This window comes from Limanda limanda, chromosome 18 (assembly GCF_963576545.1).
Source record: "Limanda limanda chromosome 18, fLimLim1.1, whole genome shotgun sequence".
Classification (NCBI taxonomy): domain Eukaryota; kingdom Metazoa; phylum Chordata; class Actinopteri; order Pleuronectiformes; family Pleuronectidae; genus Limanda; species Limanda limanda.
Window position 1 is genome coordinate 23,470,443 of NC_083653.1, and position 12,022 is coordinate 23,482,464.

The following is a 12,022-nucleotide window of genomic DNA, read 5'->3' on the forward strand; positions in this document are numbered from 1 at the left end:
CTAAGTCGGGGACACAGGGAAACATTGACTCTTGCATTTAATTCATTTTCATGACGTTTTGGGGCTCCATTTCATGGCTTGCAATGACATTAGAAACCCTGGGTCTCACATCATCTCACATCACCCAGGCTGTGTTGTCTCAAAGTGGGGGACACAGGGACACATTGACTCCTGCAATTTAGTCATTTTCATGACTGTTTGAGGCTCCAAGTCATGGCTTGCAATGACATGACACCCTGGGTCTCACATCATCTCACATCACCCAGGCTGTGGGGTCTCAAAGTCGGGGACACAGGGACACATTGACTCCTGCATTTTAGTAATTTTCATGACTTTTTGAGGCTCCAAGTCATGGCTTGCAATGACATAAGACACCCTGGGTGTCACATCATCTCACATCACCCAGGCTGTGTTGTCTCAAAGTGGGGGACACAGGGACACATTGACTCCTGCAATTTAGTCATTTTCATGACTTTTTGAGGCTCCAAGTCATGGCTTGCAATGACATAAGACACCCTGGGTCTCATTATCATCTCACATCACCCAAGCTGTGGGTTCTCAAAGTGGGGGACACAGGGACACATTGACTCTTGCATTTAATTCATTTTCATGACGTTTTGGGGCTCCATTTCATGGCTTGCAATGACATTAGAAACCCTGGGTCTCACATCATCTCACATCATCCAGGCTGAGGGGTCTCAAAGTCGGGGACACTGGGAAACATTGACTCAGGCATTTTAGTCATTTTCATGACGTTTTGGGGCTCCATTTCATGGCTTGCAATGACATGACACCCTGGGTCTCACATCATCTCACATCACCCAGGCTGTGGGGTCTCAAAGTCGGGGACACAGGGACACATTGACCCCTGCATTTAAGTCATTTTCATGACTTTTTGGGGCTCCAAGTCATGGCTTGCAATGACATGACACCCTGGGTCTCAAATCATCTCACATCACCCAGGCTGTGTTCTCTCAAAGTGGGGGACACAGGGACACATTGACTCCTGCATTTTAGTCATTTTCATGACTTTTTGAGGCTCCAAGTCATGGCTTGCAATGACATAAAACACCCTGGGTCTCACATCATCTCACATCACCCAAGCTGTGGGTTCTCAAAGTGGGGGACACAGGGAAACATTGACTCAGGCATTTTAGTCATTTTCATGACGTTTTGGGGCTCCATTTCATGGCTTGCAATGACATGACACCCTGGGTCTCACATCATCTCACATCACCCAGGCTGTGGGGTCTCAAAGTCGGGGACACAGGGACACATTGACCCCTGCATTTAAGTCATTTTCATGACTTTTTGAGGCTTCAAGTCATGAAAATGCGATGACATTAGACACCCTGGGTCTCAGATCATCTCACATCACCCAGTCTGTCGGGTCTCAAAGTCGGGGACACAGGGAAACATTGACTCTTGCATTTTAGTCATTTTCATGACGTTTTGGGGCTCCATTTCATGGCTTGCAATGACATTAGACTCCCTGGGTCTCACATCATCTCACATCACCCAGGCTGTGGGGTCTCAAAGTCGAGGACACAGGGACACATTGACTCCTGCATTTTAGTCATTTTCATGACTTTTTGAGGCTCCAAGTCATGGCTTGCAATGACATAAGACACCCTGGGTCTCACATCATCTCACATCACCCAAGCTGTGGGTTCTCAAAGTGGGGGACACAGGGAAACATTGACTCAGGCATTTTAGTCATTTTCATGACTTTTTGGGTCTCCAAGTCATGGCTTGCAATGACATGACACCCTGGGTCTCAAATCATCTCACATCACCCAGGCTGTGTTCTCTCAAAGTGGGGGACACAGGGACACATTGACTCCTGCATTTTAGTCATTTTCATGACTTTTTGAGGCTCCAAGTCATGGCTTGCAATGACATAAAACACCCTGGGTCTCACATCATCTCACATCACCCAAGCTGTGGGTTCTCAAAGTGGGGGACACAGGGAAACATTGACTCAGGTATTTTAGTCATTTTCATGACGTTTTGGGGCTCCATTTCATGGCTTGCAATGACATGACACCCTGGGTCTCACATCATCTCACATCACCCAGGCTGTGTTCTCTCAAAGTGGGGGACACAGGGACACATTGACTCCTGCATTTTAGTCATTTTCATGACTTTTTGAGGCTCCAAGTCATGGCTTGCAATGACATAAAACACCCTGGGTCTCACATCATCTCACATCACCCAAGCTGTGGGTTCTCAAAGTGGGGGACACAGGGAAACATTGACTCAGGCATTTTAGTCATTTTCATGACGTTTTGGGGCTCCATTTCATGGCTTGCAATGACATGACACCCTGGGTCTCACATCATCTCACATCACCCAGGCTGTGGGGTCTCAAAATCGGGGACACAGGGACACATTGACCCCTGCATTTAAGTCATTTTCATGACTTTTTGAGGCTTCAAGTCATGGCTTGCAATGACATTAGAAACCTGGGTCTCACATCATCTCACATCACCCAGGCTGAGGGGTCTCAAAGTCAGGGACACAGGGACACATTGACTCCTGCATTTTAGTAATTTTCATGACTTTTTGGGGCTCCATTTCATGGCTTGCAATGACATGACACCCTGGGTCTCACATCATCACACATCACCCAGGCTGTGGGGTCTCAAAGTCGGGGACACAGGGACACATTGACCCCTGCATTTAAGTCATTTTCATGACGTTTTGGGGCTCCATTTCATGGCTTGCAATGACATGACACCCTGGGTCTCACATCATCTCACATCACCCAGGCTGTGGGGTCTCAAAATCGGGGACACAGGGACACATTGACCCCTGCATTTAAGTCATTTTCATGACTTTTTGAGGCTTCAAGTCATGGCTTGCAATGACATTAGAAACCTGGGTCTCACATCATCTCACATCACCCAGGCTGAGGGGTCTCAAAGTCAGGGACACAGGGACACATTGACTCCTGCATTTTAGTAATTTTCATGACTTTTTGAGGCTCCAAGTCATGGCTTGCAATGATAGAAGACACCCTGGGTGTCACATCATCTCACATCACCCAGGCTGTGGGGTCTCAAAGTCGAGGACACAGGGACACATTGACTCCTGCATTTTAGTCATTTTCATGACTTTTTGAGGCTTCAAGTCATGGTTTGCAATGACATTAGAAACCCTGGGTCTCACATCATCTCACATCACCCAGGCTGTGTTGTCTCAAAGTGGGGGACACAGGGACACATTGACTCCTGCATTTTAGTAATTTTCATGGCTTTTTGAGGCTCCAATTCATGGCTTGCAATGGCATTAGACACCCTGGGTCTCAAATCATCTCACATCACCCAGGCTGTGGGGTCTCAAAGTCGAGGACACAAGGACACATTGACTCCTGCATTTTAGTCATTTTCATGACTTTTTGAGGCTTCAAGTCATGGCTTGCAATGACATTAGAAACCCTGGGTCTCACATCATCTCACATCACCCAGGCTGTGTTGTCTCAAAGTGGGGGACACAGGGACACATTGACTCCTGCATTTTAGTAATTTTCATGACTTTTTGAGGCTCCAAGTCATGAAAATGCAATGACATTAGACACCCTGGGTCTCACATCATCACACATCACCCAGGGTGTGGGATTTCAAAGTCGGGGACACAAGGACACATTGACTCCTGCATTTTAGTAATTTTCATGACTTTTTGAGGCTCCAAGTCATAGTTTGCAATGACATTAGACACCCTGGGTCTCACATCATCTCACATCACCCAGGCTGAGGGGTCTCAAAGTCGGGGACACAGGGACACATTGACTCCTGCATTTTAGTAATTTCCATGACTTTTTGAGGCTCCAAGTCATGGCTTGCAATGACATTAGAAACCCTGGGTCTCACATCATCTCACATCACCCAGGCTGTGGGGTCTCAAAGTGGGGGACACAGGGACACAGGGACACATTGACTCAGGCATTTTAGTCATTTTCTTGACGTTTTGGGGCTCCATTTCATGGCTTGCAATGACATGACACCCTGGGTCTCACATCATCTCACATCACCCAGGCTGTGTTCTCTCAAAGTGGGGGACACAGGGACACATTGACTCCTGCATTTTAGTCATTTTCATGACTTTTTGAGGCTCCAAGTCATGGCTTGCAATGACATAAAACACCCTGGGTCTCACATCATCTCACATCACCCAAGCTGTGGGTTCTCAAAGTGGGGGACACAGGGAAACATTGACTCAGGCATTTTAGTCATTTTCATGACGTTTTGGGGCTCCATTTCATGGCTTGCAATGACATGACACCCTGGGTCTCACATCATCTCACATCACCCAGGCTGTGGGGTCTCAAAGTCGAGGACACAGGGACACATTGACTCCTGCATTTTAGTCATTTTCATGACTTTTTGAGGCTTCAAGTCATGGCTTGCAATGACATTAGAAACCCTGGGTCTCACATCATCTCACATCACCCAGGCTGTGTTGTCTCAAAGTGGGGGACACAGGGACACATTGACTCCTGCATTTTAGTAATTTTCATGGCTTTTTGAGGCTCCAATTCATGGCTTGCAATGGCATTAGACACCCTGGGTCTCACATCATCTCACATCACCCAGGCTGTGGGGTCTCAAAGTCGAGGACACAGGGACACATTGACTCCTGCATTTTAGTCATTTTCTTGACTTTTTGAGGCTTCAAATCATGGCTTGCAATGACATTAGAAACCCTGGGTCTCACATCATCTCACATCACCCAGGCTGTGTTGTCTCAAAGTGGGGGACACAGGGACACATTGACTCCTGCATTTTAGTCATTTTCATGACTTTTTGAGGCTCCAAGTCATGGCTTGCAATGACATAAGACACCCTGGGTCTCAAATCATCTCACAGCACCCAAGCTGTGGGTTCTCAAAGTGGGGGACACAGAGAAACATTGAATCAGGCATTTTAGTCATTTTCATGACGTTTTGGGGCTCAAATTCATGGCTTGCAATGACATTAGACACCCTGGGTCTCACATCATCTCACATCACCCAGGCTGAGGGGTCTCAAAGTCGGGGACACAGGGACACATTGACTCCTGCATTTTAGTAATTTCCATGACTTTTTGAGGCTCCAAGTTATGGCTTGCAATGACATTAGAAACCCTGGGTCTCACATCATCTCACATCACCCAGGCTGTGGGGTCTCAAAGTGGGGGACACAGGGACACATTGACTCCTGCATTTTAGTCATTTTCATGACTTTTTGAGGCTCCAAGTCATGGCTTGCAATGACATAAAACACCCTGGGTCTCACATCATCTCACATCACCCAAGCTGTGGGTTCTCAAAGTGGGGGACACAGGGAAACATTGACTCAGGCATTTTAGTCATTTTCATGACGTTTTGGGGCTCCATTTCATGGCTTGCAATGACATGACACCCTGGGTCTCACATCATCTCACATCACCCAGGCTGAGGGGTCTCAAAGTCAGGGACACAGGGACACATTGACTCCTGCATTTTAGTAATTTTCATGACTTTTTGAGGCTCCAAGTCATGGCTTGCAATGATATAAGACACCCTGGGTGTCACATCATCTCACATCACCCAGGCTGTGGGGTCTCAAAGTCGAGGACACAGGGACACATTGACTCCTGCATTTTAGTCATTTTCATGACTTTTTGAGGCTTCAAGTCATGGCTTGCAATGACATTAGAAACCCTGGGTCTCACATCATCTCACATCACCCAGGCTGTGTTGTCTCAAAGTGGGGGACACAGGGACACATTGACTCCTGCATTTTAGTAATTTTCATGGCTTTTTGAGGCTCCAATTCATGGCTTGCAATGGCATTAGACACCCTGGGTCTCACATCATCTCACATCACCCAGGCTGTGGGGTCTCAAAGTCGAGGACACAGGGACACATTGACTCCTGCATTTTAGTCATTTTCATGACTTTTTGAGGCTTCAAGTCATGGCTTGCAATGACATTAGAAACCCTGGGTCTCAAATCATCTCACATCACCCAGGCTCAGGGGTCTCAAAGTCGGAGACACAGGGACACATTGACTCCTGCATTTTAGTAATTTTCATGACTTTTTGAGGCTCCAAGTCATGGTTTGCAATGACATAAGACACCCTGGGTGTCACATCATCTCACATCACCCAGGCTGTGTTGTCTCAAAGTTGGGGACACATGGAAACATTGACTCCTGCATTTTAGTAATTTTGATGGCTTTTTGAGGCCCCAATTCATGGCTCGCAATGACATTAGACACCCTGGGTCTCACATCATTTCACATCACCCAGGCTGTGGGGTCTCAAAGTCGAGGACACAGGGACACATTGACTCCTGCATTTTAGTCATTCTCATGACTTTTTGGGGCTCGAAGTCATGAAAATGCGATGACATTAGACACCCTGGGTCTCAGATCATCTCACATCACCCAGGCTGTGGGGTCTCAAAGTCGGGGACACAGGGAAACATTGACTCTTGCCTTTAATTCATTTTCATGACGTTTTGGGGCTCCATTTCATGGCTTGCAATGACATTAGGAACCCTGGGTCTCACATCATCTCACATCACCCAGGTTGAGGGGTCTCAAAGTCGGGGACACAGGGACACATTGACTCCTGCATTTTAGTAATTTTCATGACTTTTTGAGGCTCCAAGTCATGGCTTGCAATGACATAAGACACCCTGGGTGTCACATCATCTCACATCACCCAGGCTGTGGGGTCTCAAAGTCGGGGACACAGGGACACATTGACTCCTGCATTTTAGTCATTTTCATGACTTTTTGAGGCTTCAAGTCATGGCTTGCAATGACATTAGAAACCCTGGGTCTCACATAATCTCACATCACACAGGCTGTGTTGTCTCAAAGTGGGGGACACAGGGACACATTGACTCCTGCATTTTAGTAATTTTCATGACGTTTTGGGGCTCCATTTCATAGCTTGGGACACATTGACTCCTGCTCACCCAGGCTGAGGGGTCTCAAAGTCGGGGACACAGGGACACATTGACTCCTGCATTTTAGTCACTTTCATGACTTTTTGAGGCTTCAAGTCATGGCTTGCAATGACATAAGACACCCTGGGTCTCACATCATCTCACATCACCCAAGCTGTGGGTTCTCAAAGTGGGGGACACAGGGAAACATTGACTCAGGCATTTTAGTCATTTTCATGACGTTTTGGGACTCAAATTCATGGCTTGCAATGACATGACACCCTGGGTCTCACATCATCTCACATCACCCAGGGTGTGGGTTCTCAAAGTTGGGGACACAGGGACACATTGACTCCTGCACTTTAGTCATTTTCATGACTTTTTGAGGCTCCAAGTCATGAAAATGCAATGACAATAGACACCCTGGGTCTCACATCATCACACATCACCCAGGGTGTGGGATTTCAAAGTCGGGGACACAAGGACACATTGACTCCTGCATTTTCGTAATTTTCATGACTTTTTGAGGCTCCAAGTCATAGTTTGCAATGACATTAGACACCCTGGGTCTCACATCATCTCACATCACCCAGGCTGAGGGGTCTCAAAGTCAAGGACACAGGGACACATTGACTCCTGCATTTTAGTATTTTCCATGACTTTTTGAGGCTCCAAGTCATGGCTTGCAATGACATTAGAAACCCTGGGTCTCACATCATCTCACATCACCCAGGCTGTGGGGTCTCAAAGTCGGGGACACAGGGACACATTGATTCCTGCATTTAAGTCATTTTCATGACTTTTTGAGGCTTCAAGTCATGGCTTGCAATGACATTAGAAACCCTGGGTCTCACATCATATCACATCACCCAGGCTGTGGGGTCTCAAAGTCGAGGACACAGGGACACATTGATTCCTGCATTTAAGTCATTTTCATGACTTTTTGAGGCTTCAAGTCATGGCTTGCAATGACATTAGAAACCCTGGGTCTCACATCATCTCACATCACCCAGGCTGTGTTCTCTCAAAGTGGGGGACACAGGGACACATTGACTCCTATATTTTAGTAATTTTCATGGCTCTTTGAGGCTCCAATTCATGGCTTGCAATGACATTAGACTCCCTGGGTCTCACATCATCTCACATCACCCAGGCTGTGGTGTCTCAAAGTCGAGGACACAGGGACACATTGACTCTTGCATTTAAGTTATTCTCATGACTTTTTGAGGCTCAAAGTCATGAAAATGCGATGACATTAGACACCCTGGGTCTCAGATCATCTCACATCACCCAGGCTGTGGGGTCTCAAAGTCCGGGACACAGGGAAACATTGACTCTTGCATTTAATTCATTTTCATGACGTTTTGGGGCTCCATTTCATGGCTTGCAATTACATTAGAAACCCTGGGTCTCACATCATCTCACATCACCCAGGCTGAGGGGTCTCAAAGTCGGGGACACAGGGACACATTGACTCCTGCATTTTAGTAATTTTGATGACTTTTTGAGGCTCCAAGTCATGGCTTGCAATGACATAAGACACCCTGGGTGTCACATCATCTCACATCACCCAGGCTGTGTTGTCTCAAAGTGGGGGACACAGGGACACATTGACTCCTGCATTTTAGTAATTTTCATGACTTTTTGAGGCTCCAAGTCATGGCTTGCAATGACATTAGAAACCCTGGGTCTCACAACATCTCACATCACCCAGGCTGTGTTGTCTCAAAGTGGGGGACACAGGGACACATTGACTCCTGCAATTTAGTAATTTTCATGACTGTTTGAGGCTCCAAGTCATGGCTTGCAATGACATGACACCCTGGGTCTCACATCATCTCACATCACCCAGGCTGTGGGGTCTCAAAGTCGGGGACACAGGGACACATTGACTCCTGCATTTTAGTAATTATCATGACTTTTTGAGGCTCCAAGTCATGGCTTGCAATGACATTAGACACCCTGGGTGTCACATCATCTCACATCACCCAGGCTGTGTTGTCTCAAAGTGGGGGACACAGGGACACATTGACTCCTGCAATTTAGTCATTTTCATGACTTTTTGAGGCTCCAAGTCATGGCTTGCAATGACAAAAGACACCCTGGGTCTCATTATCATCTCACATCACCCAAGCTGTGGGTTCTCAAAGTGGGGGACACAGGGACACATTGACTCTTGCATTTAATTCATTTTCATGACGTTTTGGGGCTCCATTTCATGGCTTGCAATGACATTAGAAACCCTGGGTCTCACATCATCTCACATCATCCAGGCTGAGGGGTCTCAAAGTCGGGGACACTGGGACACATTGACTCCTGCATTTTAGTAATTTTCATGACTTTTTGAGGCTCCAAGTCATGGCTTGCAATGACATAAGACACCCTGGGTGTCACATCATCTCACATCACCCAGGCTGTGTTGTCTCAAAGTGGGGGACACAGGGACACATTGACTCCTGCAATTTAGTCATTTTCATGACTTTTTGAGGCTCCAATTCATGGCTTGCAATGACATTAGACACCCTGGGTCTCACATCATCTCACATCACCCAGGCTGTGGGGTCTCAAAGTCGAGTACACAGGGACACATTGACTCCTGCATTTAAGTCATTTTCATGACTTTTTGAGGCTTCAAGTCATGGCTTGCAATGACATTAGAAACCCTGGGTCTCACATCAGCTCACATCACCCAGGCTGAGGGGTCTCAAAGTCGGGGACACAGGGACACATTGACTCCTGCATTTTAGTCATTTTCATGACTTTTTTAGGCTCCAAGTCATGGCTTGCAATGACATAAGACACCCTGGTTCTCACATCATCTCACATCACCCAGGCTGTGGGGTCTCAAAGTCGGGGACACAGGGACACATTGACTCCTGCATTTAAGTCTTTTTCATGACTTTTTGAGGCTCCAAGTCATGGCTTGCAATGACATAAGACACCCTGGGTCTCATATCATCTCACATCACCCATGCTGTGGGTTCTCAAAGTGGGGGACACAGGGACACATTGACTCAGGCATTTTAGACATTTTCATGACGTTTTGGGTCTCAAATTCATGGCTTGCAATGACATGACACCCTGGGTCTCACATCATCTCACATCACCCAGGCTGTGGGGTCTCAAAGTCGGGGACACAGGGACACATTGACTCCTGCATTTAAGTCATTTTCATGACTTTTTGAGGCTTCAAGTCATGGCTTGCAATGACATTAGAAACCCTGGGTCTCACATCATCTCACATCACCCAGGCTGTGTTGTCTCAAAGTGGGGGACACAGGGACACATTGACTCCTGCATCTTAAAAATCTCCAAGGCTTTTTGAGGCTCCAATTCATGGCTTGCAATGACATTAGACTCCCTGGGTCTCACATCATCTCACATCACCCAGGCTGTGGGGTCTCAAAGTCGAGGACACAGGGACACATTGACTCCTGCATTTTAGTCATTCTCATGACTTTTTGGGGCTCAAAGTCATGAAAATGCGATGACATTAGACACCCTGGGTCTCAGATCATCTCACATCACCCAGGCTGTGGGGTCTCTAAGTCGGGGACACAGGGAAACATTGACTCTTGCATTTAATTCATTTTCATGACGTTTTGGGGCTCCATTTCATGGCTTGCAATGACATTAGAAACCCTGGGTCTCACATCATCTCACATCACCCAGGCTGAGGGGTCTCAAAGTCGGAGACACAGGGACACATTGACTCCTGCATTTTAGTAATTTTGATGACTTTTTGAGGCTCCAAGTCATGGCTTGCAATGACATAAGACACCCTGGGTGTCACATCATCTCACATCACCCAGGCTGTGTTGTCTCAAAGTGGGGGACACAGGGACACATTGACTCCTGCATTTTAGTAATTTTCATGACTTTTTGAGGCTCCAAGTCATGGCTTGCAATGACATTAGAAACCCTGGGTCTCACAACATCTCACATCACCCAGGCTGTGTTGTCTCAAAGTGGGGGACACAGGGACACATTGACTCCTGCAATTTAGTAATTTTCATGACTGTTTGAGGCTCCAAGTCATGGCTTGCAATGACATGACACCCTGGGTCTCACATCATCTCACATCACCCAGGCTGTGGGGTCTCAAAGTCGGGGACACAGGGACACATTGACTCCTGCATTTTAGTAATTTTTATGACTTTTTGAGGCTCCAAGTCATGGCTTGCAATGACATAAGACACCCTGGGTGTCACATCATCTCACATCACCCAGGCTGTGTTGTCTCAAAGTGGGGGACACAGGGACACATTGACTCCTGCAATTTAGTCATTTTCATGACTTTTTGAGGCTCCAAGTCATGGCTTGCAATGACATAAGACACCCTGGGTCTCATTATCATCTCACATCACCCAAGCTGTGGGTTCTCAAAGTGGGGGACACAGGGACACATTGACTCTTGCATTTAATTCATTTTCATGACGTTTTGGGGCTCCATTTCATGGCTTGCAATGACATTAGAAACCCTGGGTCTCACATCATCTCACATCATCCAGGCTGAGGGGTCTCAAAGTCGGGGACACTGGGAAACATTGACTCAGGCATTTTAGTCATTTTCATGACGTTTTGGGGCTCCATTTCATGGCTTGCAATGACATGACACCCTGGGTCTCACATCATCTCACATCACCCAGGCTGTGGGGTCTCAAAGTCGGGGACACAGGGACACATTGACCCCTGCATTTAGGTAATTTTCATGACTTTTTGGGGCTCCAAGTCATGGCTTGCAATGACATGACACCCTGGGTCTCAAATCATCTCACATCACCCAGGCTGTGTTCTCTCAAAGTGGGGGACACAGGGACACATTGACTCCTGCATTTTAGTCATTTTCATGACTTTTTGAGGCTCCAAGTCATGGCTTGCAATGACATAAAACACCCTGGGTCTCACATCATCTCACATCACCCAAGCTGTGGGTTCTCAAAGTGGGGGACACAGGGAAACATTGACTCAGGCATTTTAGTCATTTTCATGACGTTTTGGGGCTCCATTTCATGGCTTGCAATGACATGACACCCTGGGTCTCACATCATCTCACATCACCCAGGCTGTGGGGTCTCAAAGTCGGGGACACAGGGACACATT